This window comes from Cavia porcellus, unplaced genomic scaffold (assembly GCF_034190915.1).
Source record: "Cavia porcellus strain 051 isolate PalLab524CR breed Dunkin Hartley unplaced genomic scaffold, mCavPor4.1 scaffold_9, whole genome shotgun sequence".
NCBI classification, from domain to species: Eukaryota; Metazoa; Chordata; class Mammalia; order Rodentia; family Caviidae; genus Cavia; species Cavia porcellus.
The window spans coordinates 17,337,914-17,348,145 of record NW_026947492.1 but is presented as its reverse complement, the minus strand read 5'-3'; the positions used below and the strand labels follow the sequence as shown (position 1 = coordinate 17,348,145).

The 10,232-nt window shown below is 37.5% G+C and overlaps 1 pseudogene; it reads left to right on the top strand.

Annotated features, from left to right (window-relative positions):
• Positions 1-5,418: 5,418 nt before the first annotated feature.
• On the top strand, positions 5,419-6,363 carry LOC101787917 (olfactory receptor 8B3-like; annotated as a pseudogene).
• Positions 6,364-10,232: the final 3,869 nt, after the last annotated feature.

Here is a 10,232-nt window from a genome sequence, read left to right as displayed (position 1 = left end):
CATAGGCCAATCTAAAAAGGTTCTAAATGGATTTGTGGTAGCTACCAAAACCCTAAATGGATCATCTGCTTTAATATGTGTGAGATGCACCCCTCACTATCAGGACCAAGGTAAACATGTCCACTGACAGTGCTCCTACTCAGAGCTGCCCTGGAGGCATCAGCCTGATAGTGACAGAAAGAGAAGATGGTGTGATTATGACAGCAGTTTACAGAACTTTTGCTGCATGTGACACAGCGCATTTTGTAACACACCTCTCAGAGTTTACAGGTGGTAAATATTGTTAATATGTGTTACCAAAGAGAAAGATGTGTCACTGAAAACTTCATCCAGTCTGGCCCTCTGCCGTGGGGATATGCACACCAGTCCATTTATACATTGAAATCCAGGCCCAGTGAAATGGTATTGCAAGGTGAGGTCTCGGGAAGTACATAAACTATGAGGGGGGGCCCACCTGGTAGGATTAGTGCCCTTAAGGAAAGGACAGAGCTGTGTTTATTTTCTGTCTCTGCTTTTGTTCATGTGAAGTTGCAACCAGAACAAGGCTTTCCAGAACTCACGAGGCAACGTGTCACCAGATATAGTCCCAGTTCTGCTGAGGCCGTGAACAAGGACTTCACAGTCTTCAGAACCATGACAAATACATTTCTTGTAAATTTAAAAATTGCTCAGTCTTCAGTATCTTTGATATAAATAAGTAATATAGTTACTACTTTTGGTATTTGTTTTTTGTTCTTAGGATGAATGGTAGTTTCAAATTTGTATTCTATTACTATTCCTTATAATTTCCATATCATATATATAAGCATTTAACATATATAACATTTTAAAAAATTAAAATCTGAGCCAGGGATTTAGCTTAGTGGTGTAAGCACCTGCCTGACAAGCTCAAGGTTGCGAGTTCCATCCCTGATAAAGAAAAAAAATTAAAAGCTGAATACGAGTCAAAATAAATATTTATCATTTTTTTAGAAACCAACACAAAATCAATGTTTGTATCTATCTATATGGAAGTCATAAAAATTTGGTAAGATAAACTTATTCCAAAAATAAAAATTGCTACTAAGTATATGAAAAATAGCCAAATTCATTAGTAATAAGCATATAAAAGGATGCAATTTTTTTCTCTCAAGCTGGCAATTGAAAAAATTGCCACAAATAGTTGATCAAACAAGAAAAGGCCAGGAAAACATGCAATCGGGACCTGAGCACAGTAGAAGCTCCTCTAGCTATGACCCTGGGGCAGGGAAGGTGAACACCTCAACCTGCACCTTTGTTTGCCTTTCCATGTTTACCAGACAATGCGTTGCTTTGTTCTCATTCTTCATATTAACAGTGGTGAATTCATCAGCATCCCCATGGAACTAACTTCGGTTATCATCTTCTCATTTTTTGCTAATGGCAACCTCATTAATCATTTTGCACCTTTTCCTTGCTCACTGTTTTATGTGTCAGGTGAGGTCCTCCTGTGACTCACAGGTCCTAGCTCTTTATACTTTCATTATTATACAGACCGTCTGCTGACCACTGTCTCAAGACTTCCCTCTGACTCTGCTTCTCAACCCTTTCTCAAAGCCTGTTAAGTGTAGTAGTGGTTTTCTTCTGGAAATCTCATAATGAAATTGCTATTTTCATGATTTCTCCCTTCAGACTTTACAGTTCACTGGGAAATTTAGATATGCTCCTCTGTATTCTTCTCAGCGCACAGTACAGCCATGCTTTGCATTTGATAAATAGATGGAAAATAAAATGGAAATGCCTCATCATCCAACAATTCCACTTCTGAAATTGCGTGCAAAAATAATTGAAACCAGGATTTCAAAGTGCTGTGTTTACCACTATGTTCACTGCAGCTTAGAGGTGGAAGCAAGCCTAATGCCCAACCATGGAGGGTTAGCTATGTAAAATATGGAATACACTTACGATGGAACAAAATTCATCCTTGAAAAAGAAAATTCTTTTTGTAGCATGGATGAGCCTGGAAAATATTATGTTAAGCAAAGCAAGTCAATAATAGAAGAATAAATACTGTAAGATTCCACATGTATAATTCATTTAAATAGTAAGATACACAAAAAGAGAAGATGGCCTCCAAGGTCAGGAAAAATTCGATATGGAGGTTTTTCAGTAGTATAAAATTGTAATATATAATATCAGTGAATTCCAGAGATCACCTATACAGTACAATGCCTAGATTTAAAAATACAATATTGAGCATTTAAAATGTATTGAAAAGGTAAGCCTCATGTTAAATAATCTTATCAAATGAAATCAACAACAGAAACAAAACCAAAGTCGTATGAAAAGTTTGGAGGTGATGAGCCTGATTACTACTTTGACTGTCTTGATGTTAAAATGAGGGCGTATGCGTGTCCAAACTCACAAGAGTGTGTTCATTAATGAGATGCCGCTCTTTATACCAACTATATTTCAATAAACCTGGAAAAATGAACACAAGAACAAAATAAAGAGTTCCATATATTATTTTCAAATAACCACAACATATGCTATTATTATTTATTTAACACATAGAAATGTCATAATTCCTATCATTTAATCAAAACAGTTCTAGAACTGTGGTATGTAGGGCACCAGCTCTGTGCTCTATAGAGCCATTACAGTGCTGACGGTGTAAACAGAAATGTTCACTGATTATAAAATAAACAAATTTTTTCAGACTTACAAAATATGCCCATTTCTTATTACACAATCTGAACAAACATTTTGATATTGGTGCAACATATTGATTAGGTTAAATACAACATACTGAAATTAATTTTACCCATTTGTTTTTACTTGTTTAATGGGTTTACTAAAAATACCTGTTTCTTACTCTGTGGCCTGTGTTGTTATCTTAGTGCTATTTATGAACATTGGGTAGGAACAAATGACTATTCTATGTGCCTCTTCAATCACATCTATTAAGGAAAAACATTTATGACATTTTTAGTTTTGTAATTTTCTGAAAATTTATTTTTTAAATTTTTAACTAATCCATAAAATATTTATATTAGCAGGGTACTCTGATGTTTGATACATGCTGTGCACGTTTTCTAACACAAATGTTCAGAAAATTTAAAGGACAATTAGGACGGTAAGTTGAGTTAATTGAGAATAAATTTTATTAAATTTTGATTTCTGATGTAGGATAACATTGGGAGTGCTGCAGCTGTAACTTGTAAGAAGACAGGAGACAGACATTTCCATTCTAGCGCAGTGAGCAGACAGAGCTATGAGATACAATTACAAGGGAACAGCCGATGACCAGGCTGGGCATGATCTGTGTGTGTCCATGGACAGGCATCTATAGGTCTTGTATGCTGGCTTCACAAATTTCAACTTATTGTAAAATGCTAGTGTTGAATTTTCATATATGTCAAGTACTGGGGGTGCGGTGCATCCTTAATGTTTATCACCTAGGGATTCTAAAACAGAAGACAATTCCTTCATGGAACGGGGGACCAGGTGATCTCTAGAGCAGAGGTGCTATCTGAGTGAAAGGTGGAGACACTGATTATCACAGTCAGACATAAACTGTGCTTTCAGTTTGAGGCTCTGGCTCTGCGTACTAAACAGTTATAGCAACATTGCAAATGTGAAATTAAGTCTTCTGTGATGTATCACTAGGTTATTCTTCACATACTGAAGAGATTATTTTCTTCTATTACAACTGGGCCGACTCCTTGGCAAGAGCCCAGTGAGATGAATTCTTCACATTTCTCCCTAATTAGTCGCACGACTGTTCCACATGTGTCTCAATGCTCTCAGCACTTTGGGTACCTAAGAAATCTGACAGGACTTTTTTTTTTTTTTTTTTTTTTTTGCTAACATTATTAAAATTGTTTTCTCCCAAAGCACTTGCCACAGAGAGAAAATAAGGACCAGCACCAAGTTCTCAAGAAAAAATCTGTGACTATCCTAATCTCATACCTCTTAGAAAAATTCTTGTATTCTGACCTCATAACCGATGGCATGAAGGGCTCCGGGCACCCTCAGTGCTTTTTCTGAGGGCAGCACTGAGAATTTTGTCACTATAGCACCTGCAGTGAGGTGGGAGGATGGACAGCATAAAATGAAAATTTCAGTAACTGTGAGATGAGACAGATTCTCTGTCTCTTGAGGATTTTCCAGGTGACAAGATCTAAACTTCTTGGTATTCTAGTTATTTGACTTTGAGCAAGGTCCAGTATTTATCTAACCCAATCATATCTGAGGTAGGGATGACACTTACCTCTGCAGAGCCCAGAGCTAAAAAGAATAACACAAAGACATTGAAAATAAACAAGGGACACACTTGTGGGCCAGTCTGCAGAAGGGCCATTTGAATGACCTTTAATTCCCCAGGTAACAACACATAAGTTTTTCACCCTTACTCTGTGTCAGGACTATGCTGTGTAAAAGGTATATATAGTGAATGATGTAGATTGTCTTGAGCAAAGTTACAGTCTTTCAAGAGGTAAGACACTATAAAAATACCTCCCCAACTCTGACACTCTGTTTATCATTAGAGTCTCACAAACACCACTCATTTGAAAACCCTGCCTTACTTTTCACTATCTTACCATACATTTTCCTCTGTCCTTCACTTTAAAACCTACTTTTCTCTCTACACTTTGTTCCTTATTTTTCCTCGTCCTTCACTCTGCCTAGGCTCCTATTCTATCTCCTTTTCTTACTGCGTTCCAGATTTAACCCCATCCATTGTCCTGAATTATGAACTCACCCCTTCTCACTCTCTGTTGTATCCCCCACTCCACCTCTGAACTCTGTGCTAACCTTGAGCCTTAGATAACTTTCCAGGTCCATCCATTCCTCACCTGTCAGTCTCTCTCAGGTTTGTCCTTCTCCCTGTCTACAGAACTCATTTTGTAAATCACCACATCTTCCAGGTCTACGCCATCCTTGAACTTTCCATCTTTTCTCCCTGCCCTCATGTACCTCACACAGTGATAACCCTCACTTATCTAAGGACCTGACCACAGGCCCTCAGAGGTCCACCCTCTGTGGATCTGATCCACGCTGCCATGGAAGTCCACCTATCCAAGTGAAAGCTATGGACTGGAGAAATTTAGTGGTTATAAAATTGCTGACATTTAATATTTTGACATTATGAAACAGATGTGCAGGTTAAAATATCAACCCCATTAAAGTAGTGGCACCAAATTATCATGTGTTTGTTTGATGTCAAACTTATTCTCAAATCCTAAGCCTTCCAGAAGCTCTGTGCAAACCTCAATTGCTCAAATCTCTCACATTCAGGCACCCGGAAACATCCTCTGGTGCTGCAGTTTGCACAAATCAGAAGTCGTCACTGTGCACCCAGAGTCCAAAGTGCCCTTGAGTGTGGATATTTGATGTATAAGAAGTGACTCAGACAATTCACTTGTCCTCTAATTGGCTCTTCTTCCATCTTTGTAGATGAATTCCCGAAGAAAAACAACAGACAGAAATCACTCCTTGGTGACAGAATTTATCCTGGAGGGCCTAACAGAAAGCTCAAAGCTCCAGCTCCCTCTCTTCTCCATATTCCTAGGGCTCTATGTGGTGATTGTGGTGGCCAATCTGAGTTTGATTGCTTTAATCTCACTGAATGCACACCTCCACACACCCCTGCATTACTTCCTTTTTAATCTGTCTTTCATTGACATCTGTTACTCTTCTATCTTTACCCCCAAAATGTTAATGAGCTTCCTACTGGAGGAAAACACCATTTCCTACCCAGGGTATCTGCCTCAGCTCTAGTTCTTCTGCTTCCTTGTGAGCACAGACTGTTACACACTGACAGCAATGGCTTATGATCACTATGTTGCCATTTACAAGCCACTGCTATACAGTGTTAATCTGTCCCCGTGGGTCTGTGGTCTGTACGTATTTGGGGCATACGTGATGGGATGTTGGGGTTCTCTGGTCCACACTCTCTGTATGATGAGATTGACTTTCTGTGATTCCAACACCATCAACCATTACTTGTGTGACATCCTCCTCCTTCTCTAGCTTTCCTGCACCAGCACTTATGAGAATGAAGTTGTGGTCTTTGTTCTGGTTGGCCTGAACATCTGTCAGCACCACTTTTATCTTCTATGGTTTTATCGTCTCCAACATCCTCCCTATCAGTTCAATGTAGGGCAGAATGAAAGCCTTCAACACATGCAGCTCCCACATAGTGACTGTTACGCTTTTCTTTGGGGCAGCATCATTTATGTACCTCCAACTTTCTGATGTAGAGATTATGGTCCATGGAAAAGTGGCCTCGTTCTTGTACACAAATGTGGGACCTATGCTGAACCCCTTATCTCTAGCTTGAGGAACAAAGATGTCAAAGTTGCTCTGAAGAAGAGTCTAAGAAGAAAGGTATTTTCTTGAGCAGGTGGAAGGAAACTGTGCAAGGAAGTTTTGGGATTTTTACCAGGATTTCTTCATAGCTAGATATTTACTTCAATCAAATACAAGACATTGGTCTTTTAATTCAGAATCCTTTTTATTTAAGGTATTTCTAAGTCAGAAGTGATGGAGCACACCTGTTATCCCAATGCTCCAGGAAGCAAAGGCAGGGGGATTGCAAATTTGAGACCATCTTGGATGACTTAGTGGCTTGTTGAGACCCTATCTCTGTAACTAAGGCATAGGCTGCACGGGTATCTATGCCTGTGCATATGCCTTGGAAAAACCATAACTGAGTAACATCACACAGTATCTACCCACACACCACCCTGACATGTTGATGATAGCCTGATTCTGCGAGGTGCATCTTCTGTGTAGTAAAAGAGTTCATGTGATAAAAAATGTTGTTCCAGATTGGGTCATTAAATTAAAATAGTAATTTGCTTCTTTAGTCTTTGCTTTTGCCAACAGTTGCATTACATGCATTAATTCCTGTTAGAACTTATCCTTGTTAGCAGGAAACATAAAATGCGAGACAAAGTGTACATGGATTGAAATTAAACCCCATGGTGATTTGGTCTTAAATAACCCACACAGTATGAAGTTATTTTCCCTTTACAGTTCTTAGCACTTTGTAATCACTGCCACTTTACATAGTTCACTCTGAGTAAGATTTATTTGTCTGATGCCCTTAACAAACCATGAATGTCTGGAGAAATGGATGTTATCTCTGCATATGTGTGTGCTGGTGTCTGCCACATTTTTTTAGTCTGAAGTCACTCCAAAATTAGTATTCTAAATATAGTATAAAATGTAGTATAAAATATAGTCTAAATGTAGTATAAAAAGAGTTGTTGGATTTTTAAAACATGAAACTCACTTTTTCTTTTTGCAAAATGAAATATAATGAATACTTTAAAATTGCTTAATGTAAAACTGTAAGAAATAATTACAATACTTATAAAATCATTGTACTGTTTATGTTTGCATGTATTCTTAATAAGGGCTTTCATTTTAATTTTTCAGAAAGTCAGCATATATCATAGATGTGTATTGTTATTTTTATGGATTCAGAGCATGAAACTTAGAAAATCATTTTAAAATTGCTACAGATGCATAATTTAAGGTACAAATAAAATATGTGAAGGTGATTCTTTAATTCTGACAAAAAATTGGCTCCCATGCATATTGGCAGGATATTAGCTAAGTACCATTTGTTCTAGAGCTTCTTGGAAAATGAAAAGTAGATTTCTCAAATGTAAGCATATTTTTTTCAGAGAAGTTGTGCAGGGGAAAGAGAACCAGGAACTTTATTAAAGATAAGTGAAAAAGAAATTTTAGAAAGCAGTGGAACATCAGTTCTTCAATGACACTTTTAGCAATTTTCAATTTTTTCTCTATGGTGAAAACAAGCTCTTTGCTCTAAAACAGTGCTTTATTTCACCAGATAGAAGACAATTATCTTGAAAGACTATCCAAGAAGTCCTAAAACTTTGAGGATCATTATTCAAGACACTGACATTTTATTACTTTTACCAAATTTGCCTTGTCATTTAAACGCAAATCATTTGACACAGCCTTTGAGGACTCCTAGCTACACTGCTTGGTAGAGTAAGGTCTACCATTTAGAGTAAAACGCTCACCGGAATGTTCACATGTGAGGCAGATGTTCTGGGCACAGGTGTGCTAAACTCCTCAGCAGACTGCTTCCTCCACAGAAGAGTTCAGTAGCTGAATGTGATGGTGGAAGTGGGTCACAGGGGCTGGGCCAGGAAGGGCGCCCTGTTGTGGCGAGCTCCTCCTCGCTCTCTGTCTTTGTGGCTGCCATGAGTTGAACATCTTTTCCTTCACTATCTTCCTCTGCTGTGCTGTTTATATCTCAGAGTCAGCTCATCATGGACTAAAATCATCAGCTAAAACACAAAAACTCTCTTCAGGTTGTGAATATGTGACATTTTCCTCAGAGACAAGAGAGTGACTCAGACCTAAGATAGCATGAGTAAAATTAAAAATCACAGTCAATGAGCAGAGATATTGAGGTAGTGTCATGATGAATATTGCCTTTCATAATTTTGCCTTTATCAAAGCTTCACCATTTTCTCCAAGAGGGACACTTCTATTTTGCCCCTAGAAACTTTTCTTTCTAATATTCTTGACAGCTTTCACATTTGTGTCTTTATTTTATACCTTCATTACTTTGCAATTCTTTTGTTCCAACATTCTGTGAAATAAGCCTGGCTGCCTAAAAATTCAAAACTTTTAGTAAATCAAGCTGCAGAAGATTATTTCAGAAAAAGTAAATAACTGACAAACAAAAAATGATCAATTATGAGTGAGAAGAATTACATACAACAAAGAGGAACATTAAAAACTCAATGAATTTTGTTTGCATGCTGAGGACCTGTAAAAGGTTATTGTGAACCATTAAGTGGATACTTAGATGCTGCAGTTTCTTTCCCTGTGAACGTCTCTGACTGATTAGGAATAAATAACTTTCACTCTTTCTCCTTCCTCTTTTAGAAAACTAGTCATCCTGAAAGAAGCATTTACTACACTGCTGTAGAAAGAGCCTAGCCACCACCTCACAAAATTAATCATGTGCTTGAGAGCACCAGGAAGCCAAATTTTGTTAAGATAGAATCACCAAATGTATGTGTTAAAATACATCCTGTACTTCTCGCAAGTTCAGAACTCAGAAGACTGTGATGTTAGGCATTAAACTTTTAAATATCTACTGCAAGCATGTACTAAGAAAAGTAAAAAAGAGAAAGAAAACCCAAACAATGTGTACCAGAAAATACTAAAGCAATGAAAAAACATAAGATTGTAAAAAAAATTGATGAGATACTAAAAATAACTGAGGATCTAGAAAAAGTTGGTATAATATTTGAATTATAACTAAATGCCTCTTCTAGAAAGAAATATCTAGATGTTAAAATTTAAAAAGTGGATGGAAAAAATACAGCTATAAGTTAGACATAGTTGAAGAATAAACAAATAAAATATTAACTGAGTAAATTATATTATGAGCAGCAGAAGATACAAAAAAAGCAATGTGACAAAAAACCTAAGTGATGCAAAAGAAAGACAAAGATTTCTGATAATCCCTCAAAAAGTTCCCGAAAGGCAGAATTAAATTTAAAATCATATGGATTCTTATACATCCTCAAAAAGTAAATTTAAAGTCACAACTGCAGATACTATAGCAAAATTTTGGTATCTTCCAAAGAAAATAGACAGCAAGAATCAAAGAGCAGGAGACACATAAAGAGAAACTTCTACATAAAAGGGAAACAGAGTTAGAAAAGTTTCTAGAGCAAAAACACAGTCCACAGCCCTGAGATTACATGTCCTCTGGGCTGTGGGGAGGTAAGCACTCAGTCTGGGGTCCTATGTGCAGGGAAGTGAGCGCTGATGAATCCTGGTGAATCCAATAGTTTCAGAGGAAGACCCAGGACTTTCCCTTCACTTTATGCTACATTCTCACTGCAAGAACCTTCAACAGACTCACTTTAAAGTTAAGGATACAGAGACAGGAATGAAGCACTGAGACAGAAAACCATGGAGTAGCAAGCAGTAAACATTATGGTGGCTTTAAGCAGGTGCCCACTGTACACAGAGTATGGGAAGTACATGTGGGTATGTAAAAACGAGGTGGCATTAACTTGTCAGAAACAACATGCAAAGATAAGGAGAAGGGAGTGCTGATGAGTTACATGTGTGAAAGGATCAACAGTTTATTTACATTGTTGTTCTACAGAAATCTGTACATAACCTGATAACGGTGCACAGAGTCAGAAGTTAGGATTTGAACAAGTACCCTTAACTAATCAAAATATTAAAATCATTCT